Source organism: Lepidothrix coronata, unplaced genomic scaffold, assembly GCF_001604755.1.
Source record: "Lepidothrix coronata isolate B3197 unplaced genomic scaffold, Lepidothrix_coronata-1.0 Scaffold6, whole genome shotgun sequence".
Lineage (NCBI taxonomy): Eukaryota > Metazoa > Chordata > Aves > Passeriformes > Pipridae > Lepidothrix > Lepidothrix coronata.
Genome location: NW_016690186.1, coordinates 2,210,392 through 2,226,254, shown reverse-complemented (window position 1 = coordinate 2,226,254; position 15,863 = coordinate 2,210,392).

Here is a 15,863-nt window from a genome sequence, read left to right as displayed (position 1 = left end):
TGACATTTTGTTAAATAACATTTATATGAATTCAATCCACTGGCTCCTTTGATGTCATCAGGAACTGGCGAGATCTGGTATGGTGCTTTGTGAAAAGACTGTCTGAAGTTCCTTATTTCTGTATTTTTTAATTTCATCCTCTTCCTTTTCTTTATTTGTTGTACTCTGTGATTGTTGGCTTTTTCCTGATTTCTTTTCCCTTCTTGCTGGTTTCTTTACTCCTTCTCAAGGAGAGCTTTGAAATTTTTATCAGTAAGACACCCAGTCCTAAGGAAAAGTAAACACAGGAAATAGGAAATGATATTTACAGATATTTCGTATTTCTGCACCATTCAGAAATACTGTATTGGTGATAATTGAAGACATATCCATGTCTTTTTTAATACTGTTTTTAGACTTATTACATAATCCCTTTTCAATTTACCAATATTGTCTGCTCCCCAAAACTCTTGTGATATTAAATTCCAGAACCTCATTATATGAAGAATTATCAAATGGTAATTTGATCAAAAGACTGTGTTTCAGCCCAGTTGGATTGCATGCTGAAATTACCTTTTCCATCACATCTATGATTTTGTAAACCTTAGTCATACTCTCTACTCAACCTCTTCCTTTTCAAATTGAAGAGTCACAGCTTCTTCAGTCTTTTCTCAGACAGAAGCTGCTCTATCCGCCCCATTGTTATAAGTGATCTCTGTATCTTATCTAACTCAATTATGTAATCCCTGAAATGTAGAGGCCAGAATTATATTCAATGTTATGGTCTGGGTGACAGGATTTAATTTCATAGCAAGATGACACCTTCTGTCTCCCACTCAGTATCCGTCCTAAGCATACTCCATTCTGGTACCTTTTGTTTCTGCTACTGCAGGTAGAGTCAATTATCTAGCAAACTTTCTACCTTGACTCTTTCTTTAAATTTCAATTCTAAATTCACCCTCATAGAGACAAAATTTAGACCATTTTTCACTTAGATAAATTACTTCATATATTTATGTCCACTAAAGCTCAGCGGTTTAGTCCAAACATTTATTTGGTGAGTCTTTTTTCAGCACCTTGTCCCTAGTATGACATTTGACTACTTGGATGAGGTTAATATGGTCTACAAACTCATAGATGCATTGCATACTTCCTTTCTCATGTCTTGAAAAGTTGAATAAGACTGATCATTGCAGCAATTCAGTGCTGACTCTTCTCAAGTTGAGAAAATAATTAATCAGTTCTAGCCTTTACTTTCTTGTCTTTAACACATCCTTTCCTTCATCCTGCTGACAGATCAGTTTGTTTCCTAGAAAGACAACAATCAAAGTTGTTTTAAAGCCCATTTACATAGTTTCCATGGTCTCTCCTTTATATATGGGCTAAGTGTCACTCTCATAGAAGTACAGGAGGTTAGTGAGACAGCATTTCCTTTCTCAGGAGATTTTGACTCTTCCTTGGCATACTATTATATGTGTATAGTCAGTAATGTCATTCTTCATTATAGATTCATCCATCTCAGCAGTGAAAGAGACTCAGTGGCCTGTAGTTCCCAGGATCTCCTCCAGTGCCCTCTTTTGTAGACATGCAAACATGGCAAACTAGAGATAAGTGCTGGTATTTGTCTTGATAGCAGTTAGCAATGATATCCACCTTTGCCATAGTCCTTCAGTTTTACAGCTGAGTTGCTTGGGTGATTGCAATCTTATGCTGGTAATATCTCCTTGGTTTCACACCTGCATGTTTCTCTAAAACTGCTTTTGTTCCTGCAACCTATCTGCTACTGGTGCCACGTTAGGTGTGGGAGTCTCCCTCAAATTCCCAGACTCAAAGAATTTATTGAGCTTCTCTCTTGCTCCTGAAAGGAATTTTTATGTCCTTGTCCCTGCTTGTTGGATGACAATAATTTTTTAAAGTGCGAACTAATTCTGGACTTATTTTTTACATCTATCACTACTTTACTTTTGAACATTTCCTGAAATGTTTCCTCACATTGTAAATATATGACTTCAGAGAGCCAAAATTTAGATCTTTTCAGGTCATTCTTTTCAAGAGTACCCCAAGCTGATGTTCACAGTGTTTCTGTCAATGTGATGCTGGAAGTATAGCCAGATAATGACAATAAAAGGTTTGGTGCGTATTATGCAATAAATATTCTCATAGCTTTTCCCTCATGGCCATTTTTTTTGTTGTCAGGTAGCTCAGCTGACTCCTTGGTATCATAACTTATATTGGAGTAGGAGATAAATTAAGCAGAAAAATGCTTAGAAGGCAAATAGGAAATAGAAAATATGAGAGAATATAAACAGATAGTGTTAGCTGGAGAAATGTTTAATATGTCTGTGGGAAAATGGGAGTTTACTAGCAAATCTACAGACAAGTAGCCTGCTCACCAAAAACAGTGAACAAGGTCCGTTAAATATTCTGTTTACTTGTGTAGAAGTTGGAGGTAACTGGCAATTAAACTAAAGAAGAATGTGGAAAAGAAATTGGGGAATCATATCTTTTAATTTTATAAGAAGTCTGAGTCTTTGAAGTTGGCAGAGAAAACATTAATAATAAATAATATCTCTCATGCTTCAATGAGTATATTACAGAGACAAATAGGAGATATATTACAAATATAGATCATCTTTTTCTGTGCATAGCCTAAAACAAAATAGCTATGTCATAATTTTGTGACTATGTGGAGTTTTTTTCCTAGTGTTGTGAAATGCACTAATCTCAGAATTAGGACCACTTTCTTGGACTGGAACCATCTTTTCTGATTTTGAGTAAGCCTACTGCTCTGTGCAACATTTACATTTCTTCCGTTATGATCCTGTGTGTGCTGAGGTAATCCAAAATCACTCTTAAACCAAAGCGCTTTCATTTTGATATTAAAGAAATGCTTTATAAAAAGTATGGTCTGTAAGTTAACAAATAATTTATATGCCAGTTTTTTAATTTCATGCCTTTCCAATTTACAGTCATCAGTTGCAGAAGGAATCTGCTCCAATGCTGGCCCAATCTTCAGTGGAGCAGTAAATCATGGTGCACAGGGGTTTTCCTTAGGCAGGGCGATGCCAGGAGGTTGGAAACACCCACTAGAAACTGGTAGATTTTGTGGGAGATGCTGATGAGGCCTGGGCATTGCCAGTGAAACTGGGGACAACCCCACACCTATCAGAAACAGCCCCTACAGACTGTGAGTGACCAGGAATGCAATGCCCAGAGCAAGCAAACGGGACATGGCACAAAAGACAGGGTAGGGCACAGCATTTTGCAGGGCAGTTCACCCGGGTAGGGCTTAGTCACTCTTATAGCTCAAGAGGTAAGTTCCCCTCGAGATGATGACAGAGTTGGCAGAGAAGATGAAATGCCTCTACACCAAAGCACACATCATGGGCAGCAAACAGGAAGAGTTGGAAGCCACCATGCTGCTAGAAAACTATGGCCTTGCCACCATTAAAACTTGGTGTGACACATCCCATGACCAGAGTGTGGCCATCAGTGGCTATGTGCTGTTCAGAAGGGGCAGGTGAGGAAGGAGAAGATGGAGAGGTTGCTCTTTAAATCAAGAAAGAAAATGCTGTCTCTGAAGAACAGCTGCAAGCAGGTTGAAAGCTTGTGGGTGAGAATTAGAGACTGAGTCAAGAAAAGGGAACCATGTGGTTGGTGTCTACTACAGGCTACCTGATCAACTGGAGCCTGTTGACAAAGCCTTCTTTCTCCAGCTACTGGATGCATTACACTCACAGGCTCTTATTCTGCTGGGGGACTTTGACTGCCTCATCACCTGCTGGGAAAGCAGCATGGTAGCTGCAGGCAATCCAGGAAACTCCCAGAATGCAGGAAGGATAATTTCCTGATTAAGGTGATAGACAACCCTACCAGAGGGGACACGATACGGGACCTGATGGTCCCTGACACAAGTGAGCTGATCAGGGACATCGAGATTGGAGGCAGCCTGGGCTGCAGTGATCACATCCAGTCTGGAGAGATATGGATCAGGTGAAGAGTAAAGTCATGATCTTGAAATCTAGGGAGATAAATTTCCAGGTGTACAAGGAATTATCAATAGGACTAACAGGGAAACTGCTCTCAGGGACAAGGGAACAAAACAGAGCTGGCAGATATTTAAGAACTCTTTTCATACAGCACAAGACCTCTCGACCTCCAGGTGTAAGAAATCAAGAAAAGAAAGGCAACGGACTCTCAAGGTTTCTGGTCAAACTAAAAGGCAAGAAAGAAATGCACAGACAGTGGAAACAGAAACAGGTATCCTGGGAAGACTGCAGGGACTCTGTCCAGTTGTGTAGGGATAGGGTCAGGAAGACCAAGGCTGAACCTGGCAAGGGATGCAAAGAATATTAAGAAGATCTTAATATAGCCACGCCCCCATTAACCACTCCATCAAACTCGTAACAACGGATGAGAAGGCTGAGGTACTCAACAGCTTAATTCTTCTTTGGCAACCTCTCTTCCCACACCTCTTGAGTGTATGGATGACAAGGCAGGGACTGGGGGAGCACTGTAAGAGAAGATGAGGTTCATCACCACCCAAGGAACTTGAACATACATAAATCTATTGGACCTGATGTGATGCATCCCAGAATTCTGAGAGAATTGGCTGATGTAGTTGCTAAGCCACTGTGCAAAAAATCCATGGACCTGCTAGAGCGGGTTCAGAGGAGGAACCGAAAATATTCAAAGTCAGGTTGGATGGGACTTGGAGCAGCCTGATGTAGTTGAAGATGACCCTGTTCATTGCATGGCACTGTAGGTCATGAGGAGGCTGAAACTAATCCACTCAAACTACTATGTTTCTGTATGTATCTGGGCAGATTCTTTCCAGTCTGAATATCAAGCCATACCCCCAGACAATGTCTCCCCAGACACAAAGGTGTCTTCATTGTTTTTTTCTTTTTGTTGTTGTTGGCAAGATTTTATATTCCCTCAGGTCAAACCAATTCCTCTACAGAGGGCAGAAGCATCAGACTTAATAGTTCTGGCATTATCTCTTAATGACCCTTTTGTTGGCTGTCATGAGTCATCTCCTATTTTCTGCTTGACCCATTTCAGACAATTCCAAGTAAGAGGCACTTAAGCCAAAATATTTGTATAGAAACCACTAGGTCAGTCTACAGAATTATCAAATTATTTTAGAGTAGCTCTAGGTGAGTCACAGCAGCAAAAATGCATTGATGAGTCCTGCAGAAATCAATATCTCTCTGCATCTGCTCAGCAATCTGTATAAATTGTCATTGTAAACCCTAGAACTGGGGCCAAAATTCAAAATTGTGTGTAAAGAGTTACTTTAGTCTTACATTTGATCTTGAAAATGTAATAGTTCATCAATCTTTTAGAGGTCAGAGAGAGTTAAACAAGGATAGTAGCTATAGGACAAGGTTCTAAAAGATTGTTTAGCACACAGCAGTACCCCCCTAAAAAAACAGGATGGGTTACTCTCTAATATAAGGAACCACATTAAGGACTGGTTGAAAGAAGGGTTTGCATCCTTTTTTCTCCTCATGAAATTCAATTACAGATTTTGAAACCACTAAAATTTCAGTAATATATTAAATTTGATGCTTTTTTGTCAAAGAGAAAAATAGGCTACCAGAGTTGTGGAGAAAAGGCTTCTATTATGTAAAAAACAGTTATTTAGTGCTGCCTAGAGTTCTTTATGGTATGCATATTACCAAGTAAATCTCTGTAATGTTATAAGCGAGCAGTCACTGTATTATACTAATAAATTGTATTTTAGCATAACATCTTATCTTTCCACAATTTTCAGGACATATGGAACAGCATATATACTAAAAACATGGAATGAAAACAAATGTAAATTTTTACTCTTGTCTTTGCATATCAGTGGCAAACAATGTAAGTGAGCAATAAAATTTCTGTAGTCTGCTTCACCAAGGGTACAAAAGTTGACCCCAAAAGACAGGTTGCCATCTTCAACTTGAAAAAAGTATATGGGATTATAAACCACAAAGCAATAGGTTTTTATTTTGAGAGAAAATCAATTTAATTAGCTAAGTATGTCATGGGACCACATAGTGGTAGCATAGGAATAAAAATTATGCATTTATATGTAAGTGGATTAATTACCAGAAAATGCTGGGAGACTGTATTTTTAATAGTAAAAATGAGTTTGCCAATCTTGCCAATCTGGTAAGACAGTGTTGCAAAAGTTCTTATTTCTTTTTCTCTCTTTCTCTCTTCTTTCTCTCTTTCTCTCTTTCTCTCTTTCTCTCTTTCTCTCTTTCTTTTTTCTTTCTTTCCTTCTTTTTTCTTTCTTTCTTCCTTTCTTTCTCTTTCTTTCTTTCTTTTTCTTTCTTTCCTTCTTTCTTTCTTTCATTTTTTAAGGTAAATATCAGCATATCTATACAATAGAATTTCATGGCAATACATTTAATATATACATGTTATATCAAAGCAAGCAAACTAGACATTTGATGTGACTTCATATGCTGTCATGTTCTCTTGTAAAAGGAGAATGTGTCAATTTTTATGACTTCAAGGGAATTCAGTGATCTTCAAGTTTTCAGTACTTTGAATAGCTGCCTCTGTTTTTTTAGACATTTATTATGAAGTGATAGAAAATATATAGAGACAGGGTATTCGGCCAACAAATAGAAGGTTTCTCAGCAAAAAGTGATGCTGGTGATGCAAGGAAAATGATGCTGAGGAACATTTCGGGGCACTGGGATGGAACTCCTTTCCCTGTTCAATTGTTATGGTCTTACACTCATACTTATGTTGTTCAACGATTGATTAAAATGATCCCTGGCACATAGTTGGCCCAGGCTGTCTCCAAAGCAGTTCCAGGCAGTGCCATTTGCACAAGAAAGTAGAATGCCTTCAACCTGTTCTGGAAGGTGAGACAATGCATTCGTAAGTGTGAGCGTTACTCAATACCAGCTTGTCTCAGTGCCAGCTAACAATATTGGGCATGTTTAATATAGTAGGATGGATGTAGCCTTAGAGGCCTTTTTCTGTATATTAACTGAAAATCACTTCAGAAATCAGAGGCTTAATTAGAACCAAGGCATTAGTTTAATTTATCCCTGTCCACTTACATTTGAATGTGTTTACACATTGTTTAGCATTTAAAATGTGACTGTTACTGTCAAGGATTACAATATGTCTTCTATTATGAAAACATTAGGTCAGACCTTTTTTATAAGTAATCATATAAATTTGAGTTTTGTCTCTCCTGCTGATCAATGGGCATGAAACATTATATCCATTTGGATATAACAAATTAGAAGGGCCTGTTGCACTCTTCTGGAAGATGGAGCAGCCTACATTGTCTATTTGGGAGGAGTGTTTCACAGAAAGTCTGCTATCCCACTGGAACAGAAGCTAAATAACACTACAGATGGCTCTGATAATTGTTACCTTACCAGATTTAGAATATGATATAAAAATAATTCAGTCAGGGTAGACTTCATATACAAATTTTTTTTCCTGGTCCCATTGGATTATTATCTAAGTATTTTAATTGCTCATCTAAGGGAGATAAGTACATTCCCTGGACATATAAAGAAAAATTCAATCACAATAGTTTTCTTCAGAATACAAAATGTCCTTATGACCAGCTATGCTCTAAATCTTCTCTAGTTTAAGTTGTTAAAAACATGCAATCATTTAACATCTTTCTGCAAGACAACTGAGTACCTCTTGGAGTGAGTCTGGAGGTGGGCCACCAAGATGATTAGAGGGATGGAGCAGCTCTCTTATGAAGAAAGACTGAGAGAGTTGAAACCTGGAGAAGAGAAGGGTCTAAACTTTAGAGTACCCTTCCAGTACCTGAAGGAGGCCATCAAGCCTTTCAGAAGCTTAATGTGGAAAGAGAGTAGAGAGCTCTAGTACCTAGAGCTCCTACTCATGCCACTGTCTTATGATGTGCTACAGCACTTTCATTTGAGAATGTCAAGTTTCTTGAAATCTGACCAGCAAGTTAGAAGCTTCAAGCTAGCATTTTATCCTAACTTGACTATTTTTTCTGTGTTGGAAGCAAATGTGAGTGGAAACAGCTATTCAAGTGAATATCAAAGTCCTCATAATTGAAATTTTAAATGAGTACAACCAAGAAATAAACACATGTGTGTTATGAGTGGAGAGTGTACTGGTAATTCTGACATAATTTTAAATGTTTGGTTCAGAGTCTACGAACTCAACTACTTTAAAGCAGTATTTTGTCTTTTAATTTCTACTTGTTTTCTGAAGGAGTGGAAAGGCATAAACATAAAAAATAAAAATAAAACCAATGGTCTAGGGAAATTAGGCTTTTACACAGTAGATGGTTTTTAAATGTTTATGGTGCTCACAATAACTCGAGTTTTCATCACCTCTCACAGGGCATGGCTGTAACCAGTCCCCAGTGGCAGCAAGAGTGAAAGCATTAAAGGAGAATGGCTTTTGGCAGTGGCAACCCACTGAGACTTTACTTTTCCATGGCAGAGCCATTTTGTGCCACAAATGCCAACAAGTGGAATCAGACAAAATAATCTTCTGCCACTCTGCAGTTCAAATCCTCTTTTGATGTTACCTGCGACTAGTAGATAGATACCAAGTAATGGGAACACAACATATCCAGTCACTATCCACTTCCCCCACCTTTCCAAGGAAGATTGAGAAGCAGTAAGTAGTGGTTAGTATAGAGTCTAAGCTCACTTGGAATGACTGACAGCTGGAAAGTCAGATTCTGTCTGCTATTATTGCAGGGGAGCATTTATTCATTAATATTCTTCATTAATAACTTATATTGCTTCTTTCTTCTATCTTTTTCTAAGCCCCTTTGCTTGGGAATTAAAACCACATCTTTTCCATTTATGGCACCTGCATTTGGAGCAGCTAAGAAAGCAAATCCTAAATGCTTGATCTGTGAAAAAAACAAGGGTGGACACAAGTGAGTAACTTTATGTGATTCTATATTTTCTGCAATGTACTATGATTTATGCTCTAAATCAAACAATGGATGTATTTTCCCACTGTCAAACTTATATCTTCCTTAAGGATACGATAACATTTATCTGTTTTTGTCCTGAATATTTGAGCTGAAGCCTATATGTGAAAAGTACTATGACAATTCCAATAGTGAGGATTTTAGCTGATATTTTTAAGCTGTTTAATGGTATTCATGGTGGTACTATTAATGGAAAATAAAAAATTCTTGCTAGGTTCAAAGATATGTCTCTTGTAAGAGCTCGGCTTTTGTAATGTGCCTACTTTATTCATTTACAACAAATGAACGTTATTCATGTCAATTTGAATGCTCACGTAAATATCACCTTTTATAAATTATGTGCTTTTTAGCCCAAAAAAATTAAAAGGTACATACTTCACATAAATCTGAAAAATAGCAGCATAGTTCAGAGAGTCAAGACTAAAGATAAATTAGATGCTCCAAATGAGGTTCCCAATAAAATATTACTTCTTATTAAAGGATTTTGAGTTCTAAGGTTTTAACTGAGTTAAATAACCTAACAACCTGTAAAAAATCATCACAGAACTTTCCTTTATCGTATCTCTTTATAGAGATAATAGAGCAGGAAAGAAAGATAGAAAATGTACTTCACAAATATTTGAAGATACAGTTAATTAATTGCAAAATAAATTAAAAATTAAAATCAGTTCACACTGGAATTGTCACAAAAAGTTCAGAAAGTGTCTGTCAATGGCCATGGATTTCAAAGGGAGGCACAAAAATTTTGACATCTTTGTTAGTGCTGATTTATGAACCAACTACCAGGCAAGTAGACTTTTATTCCATTTTTGAGATAGGATCTAACACTAAAACATTGAACTTTATATGTTCCTGAAGCTATATCCATGTCTAATTTACCTTTGAAACTTAGTACATCATTGGTTTCAATGTCATTGTGTTCCTGTTCATCCTGTTGTGCAATTATTCACTGTTTGGACTTTTAAAGGAAGACATGACTTGGTGCATTTAAATCTTATTGATCACTCCTATCTGTTTAGAGTGTAAGACAGAGTAAAAAATCCCAATTTATCTTCTCCCAATTTATCTTCTCTAATGCATATTAGGGCAATAAGGTTGGTGAAGCATCTCTAACACAAGTCCTATGAGGAGTGGCTGAGGGAGCTGATGTTTTTTAGCCTGAAGGGGAGGAGGATCAGGAAGACCTCATTGCTCTACAACTATCTGAAAGAAAGTTGTAGCCAGGCAAGCGTCAGTGTCTTCTCCCAAGCTTTGGAATGGGCTGCCCAGGGAGGTGGTGGAGTCACCATCCCTGGAGGTGTTTAAGAAGAGACTGGATGTGGCATTTAGTGCCGTGGTCTAGTTGACAAGGTGATGTTAGGTTATAGGTTGGATTTGATGATGTCAGATGCTTTTTCCAACCTAGCTGATTCTGTGATTCTGTGGTATTACTTTATGTATTTTCAGCTTTTTTTTTTTCTTCATTATGGTCATAGGTGGTAATCACAAGATTCCATACCTTAAAATTAAGAAAAAAAAAATCACCAAAACCCAACAAAAACCTCTCATTAAAGGAGCAGTATTGATATTGATAAAAGATATTGATAAATTTAATTACATTATCACATACTACTTTTTTACAGAGGTCTCCTGTCTTATTCAGAACACAAAATGAGCAATGCTTAATGAACAACTATTCAATATTTTCTTTTTTATTCATCATTCAAAGTCTGGTCAATGCCTTATTTACTGCATGCTCTTAAAATCCACTCTGAAGGGAGAATGATTAAATCTACTGGGTTTTCTGATGACACTCATCACTATAATATCTGAATACTGCTTAAATACTAACAGATCTGTTTTCATAATGTAAAGAAAAACCACTAGAAATTTTGCATATTTTAGGAGAGCAGATTAAGGGCGGAATGATTAGAAGCGAAAATTGTCCACTCTCATTTGGTGTCAGTCTTTCAGGACAGTTTAATAGTCTTCACATCTGCAAGTGCTCAGGGCAGAACTCTGTCTCATCAGTCACAAGTATGCACACTTGGAAATTTGAAAGCAAACCACTCTGACATAATGTCAGAAACCCAGGAAACAAGTTGCTCTTAATACAAAAAGGTGTTGCATAGGTTTCAGTGGGCTCAAAGGAATGGTATCAAAGACAGAAAGAAACCAGTTCTTCAGTCAGAATTCATTTGCTTTAGAGATAAGACCATCCTTTCTTTAACAGCAAGGTTATCTCATTTGTGGCATTTCATTCCACGGCTACAGTAAAAGAGGCATCACCTCTCTAGACTGCTTCATTTCCTAAACAGCACTGTTTTATTGCCATGGGGTGAAGCCTAGCAGAAAGCACTGCTCAGTAAGTGACATCTTGACTGCATCTACCCAGCTATAACTTATTAGATGATTCTGGTAAATACTGGGAAAAAAAAGTTAGCAGAGATAATTGCCACAGGAGAGGCTTCCCCCAAAAAAGCTGGATCATATCTTTTCTGCTTTAATGATTTAGGTTTTCAGAGAAAAGAAACAGAGAAGTGAAGATGAACTCTCAGTGACTTTACATTTATCTAACATGCTTAGGGCAGGATACCTGAAGGTGATAGTGAGCCAGGTAACAGCAGTTCATTGGCTTTAGGTACACAGAAAATCAAAGAGACTGGCCTGGGGTGACAAGAGTAACAAATATTTTAATAAGAAGCACTTTTTTTTCTGACATTAATTATTCTGACTACATCTCTGAAAAATATGTTCTCCTCTGAATTTCATTTCACGTAGCAGTACTGTACGAAAAGTTACAAGTAGTTATGAGATCTTACCATAGGTTCATTAGCTCTATTAAAGCTTTGTCTGTATTACTCTCTGACCTATTCATTTTCCTAAATTTTCTCCTTTTTTCCCTCTAATTACTATTATTTTAACTGCATTCTGCATTTTCTAACTGTCTGCTGTAATATTCAAGATTAGTCCTTAAGAATTATTTTGGGAACACCCTTCCAAACAGAATATTCTCTATTTTGAAATCCCCTACAAGTAATTTTACTGCCCAGAAGGCGTTTTTTTCTTCTTTGCTAATATATACAAAGGTTTTGACCACAAATCCCCAGATCCCCTTGGTCTCCCTTATAGCTGCATATCATTAGAACATCCATTCCCATGTCTTGATCGTTCTCTTGCCTTGTCCCAAAGTTTTAATTTCTTAATGACTGATTAAATTTTGAAACAGGATCAATTACCTGAAGATAACTAAAATAATTACCATCCTTAGCAATATATTAGTTATATTAATGAGGTCTAATCTATTTTTTTTTAATTTTCTTTTTTGTAGAATTTCTAGAACCACTGGAAATTATGTACTGTTATATAAAGAGATCCTAACATTATTATTATAGCTTCTAAACTGTCAGCAGCCACTTCATGAGCAGCTGGTGTGGAAACGGAACACTGTGAGAGGGCACCGAGGAGAATAACTGAAGCAGCAGCTGCAATTACTACCATTCATTATTACTATCAAAGTATACAATACGAACATAGAGATTTGAATGGAATGCAAATCTTGAATCCTGATATTCCTACACCTTGGAATAACAAAAATGGCTGGGTATCCTTACTTCTAGTGTGTGAATCTCAGCATCACAAAATTGTCTATTTCAGATCTTCTAGGACACATTTTGGTTTGGGCATTTGGAGTGCAAATGCATCCCTATTGCTCAGGAAAGCCACAGGATCCTGTATATTTTAGTATGTATTTAAACTGTAAAACTCTCCAGGGCTTCACAACTTCCAGGAAAACACACCAGGCTTCAAGTGTAGCTTAATTACAACCAGACTGCATAGTGCGGCTAGTCAAGGTGCATATCACCTTTTCCCATTTATTCCCACCTTCTTCTTACCTGATATCCTAGTTTCCACTGGAAGCAAATAAAGATATGTCATGGAAAGAAAGATGGTCTAGCAGGTTCATGCTCAAAGTAATAAGAAAACAGGAATTGAACATGCCACTTACACAACAGCATTAAGTACAATTAGGGTGGAGAAATCATGTTGGTAACCTCACATTTAGCCTTCCACTTGGCATCAGAGCACCTTGACCAAACTGAGCCTGGAGATTTGCAGCAAAAAGTCATCAGGTCCTCAATTCTCTGTTGCCCTGGCACCCGCCTGAATTTCCCCAGGCTCTTCTTTTATATGTAGGAGCATATAAATAAGGCTGAAGTAAAGATTTTCATTTTTTTCTTTATTCAGATGTAAATATAGTATATCATTGCCTAATTACATTTGGTCTCCCTTAGCTACCAGGTTAATTTCTGTATGAATAAAACAACACAAAAAGAAGACCTCCCAGAATTTTTTTTGGAAAATATGCCCTTTAGGAGAGAGCAAGCCGGGAATTCTTAAACTAAACTAGAATATCTTGGGATGTTTTTTCTTGAAGAATGGCTTTGTTATGACCTGCATTTCTTTCTGTCTCCTTAAAAATCATCTCTGTTTCCATGGAAACAAAAAGAAAGTAAAAAGATCAGGTAAATTTGATAGATGGGCAGAAAGTTTTTTATGTAGTATTTATGTAAATCCAGTAGAAGAAAAAACTCAAGCAACTACAGAATCAATTTTATAATGTTCAGCAATGAAAATTGTGACCTCAGAATCATATTTAGAAGACAATCCTGACTAGACAGAGCAAGAAAAAGTGATTGTGACAATAGGACTACAAACCAAATGTGATTGTGAGCATTCACTTCGGCCCAGACCTAGACAAAATACTCTTAATTGCATAGCTGTGAAGACTGAAGTATCACCTCTTATTCCACAGTTGTGTTTACTGCCATGTAACCTACTTGCACAGTCACAACTCAGGAGCTGAATTACTTATTTAGAGATATTATTTTTCATGGCTAGGCTTCGCGAACAAAGATTTGGGAAGGGCTCTATCCACATTTGCTACAAATGCACTGGTGGCTAAAGAAGCCAATGCGAGATAGATAAGTCTGGTTGCAAAAGGCACAGCAGAAAGACTCCTTAGGTGGTATCGGCAAGACACGATTCTTTCTGCGTTGTCTTTTCTCCTCGATAGTGATCCTGCGTGTGTTCTCAAAGGAAGCAGAAGCATTACAGATAGTGTGTCTCCAGACCTCCCGATTTGAGGCCAGAGTAGACCAGTTATGGTGATCAATATGGCCAAGGCCGAGATGTTGTTTCAGGGAGTCCTTGTATCTTTTCTTCTTGCGGCAGCCAGTGGCAAGTTCACCAAAAAACACGATCTTAGGGAAGCAGTGGTCCTTCATCTTTGAGACGTGCCCTACCCAACGCAGCTGAGTTCTCAGCAACATGGCCTCAATACTCATAACTGCTGCTTGTTCTAGAACAGATGTATTAGTCACATAATCTGATCAGTGGATGTTTAGGATTGAATGGAGATAGTGTTGATGGAAGCCTTCTAGAGATGTAGGTTGTGGCGGTAGATGACCCATGAATCGGACCTGTATAAAAGAGTGGACAGCACAATGGCTCTGTAAACACTGATCTTTGTACTTTTCTTCAGGTGTTTATTTTGCCAAACTCTTTTATGGAGTTTTCCAAAAGCACTATATGCCTTTGCTAACCTGTTATCTCTCTCTCTGTCAATCTTACCATCCAAGGAGATTACTCTACCTAGGTAATTAAACTGCTGGACTGATTTGAGCTCTGATTCACCAATGGTGATATGGGGATGAAGGAAGACTTCCTGAGGTGCAGGTTGATAGATGACTTCTGTCTTCTTTAAGCTGACTTCCAGCCCAAAGAGCTCAGCATTGTTGGCAAAGTAGGATGTTAAACGCTTCAGAGCTACTTCTGTGTGGGCGATGAGGGGGGCGTCATCAGCATAAAGCAGCTCCCGGACAAGATGGTTTAAGGTCTTAGTATGGGCCTTCAGTCACCTTAGATTGAATAGACTTCCATCAGTATGATATTGAATGTAGATGCCATCTTCTTCATTGAGGTCTGCTGTGGCCCTTTGGAGTATCATGCTGAAAAAGATTGTGAATAGGGTTGGTGCAAGAATGCAACCTTGTTTCACACCACTGGTTATTAGAAAGGTATCAGAAAGTGCATTTTCATATCTGACTTGGCCATGCTGATCCTCATGAAGTGAGATGATCATTTTAAGGAACTTGGGGGGACATCCTAAACATTCCAAAATCTGCCACAGGCCTTTTCTACTCACAGTATTGAAAGCCTTGGTGAGGTCAACAAAGGTTACATAGAGACCTTTGTTCTGTTCCCTACACTTCTCTTGCAGTCGTCTGAGGACAAATACCATGTCCGTGGTACTCCTGTTGGCTCTGAAACCACATTGACTTTCAGGTAGAATTCCTTCTGCTATAGCAGGTATTAGTCTGTTCAAAAGTATTCTTGTCAGGATTTTGCCAGCAGTGGAGAGCAAAGTAATACCTCAGTAATTTGTACAGTCTGATTTATCTCCTTTCTTCTTATACAAAGTGACGATGACTGCATCATGAAGATCTGATGGTAGTTCGCCTCATTCCCAACAGCGCACCACAAACTTGTGGAATTTAGCATGGAGTGCTTGGCCCCCATGTTTCCAGACTTCAGGTGGAATTCCATCAACCCCAGGTACCTTGCCAGTTTTCACCTGCTGTATGACCTTAAGAGTTTCTTCCATAGTAGGGGCAGTATCCAATTCATTCTTTGCCGGTTGCTGTGTAATGTACTTAATTGCAGAGTCTTGAACTACATGGTTGGTACTGAAGAGAGTCTGAAAGTGTTCAGACCAACGATTCAGAATGGAGGTTTTATCTGTGTGAAGCACCTGACCATCTGCGCTGAGTAGAGGGCTTTTGACCTGGTTTGTAGGACCGTATGCTGTTTTCAAGGTCTCTGTGATTACCTGTATCTGCGCATAATTGAGTTTTTTGTGCTAGATTGATTCACCACTTGT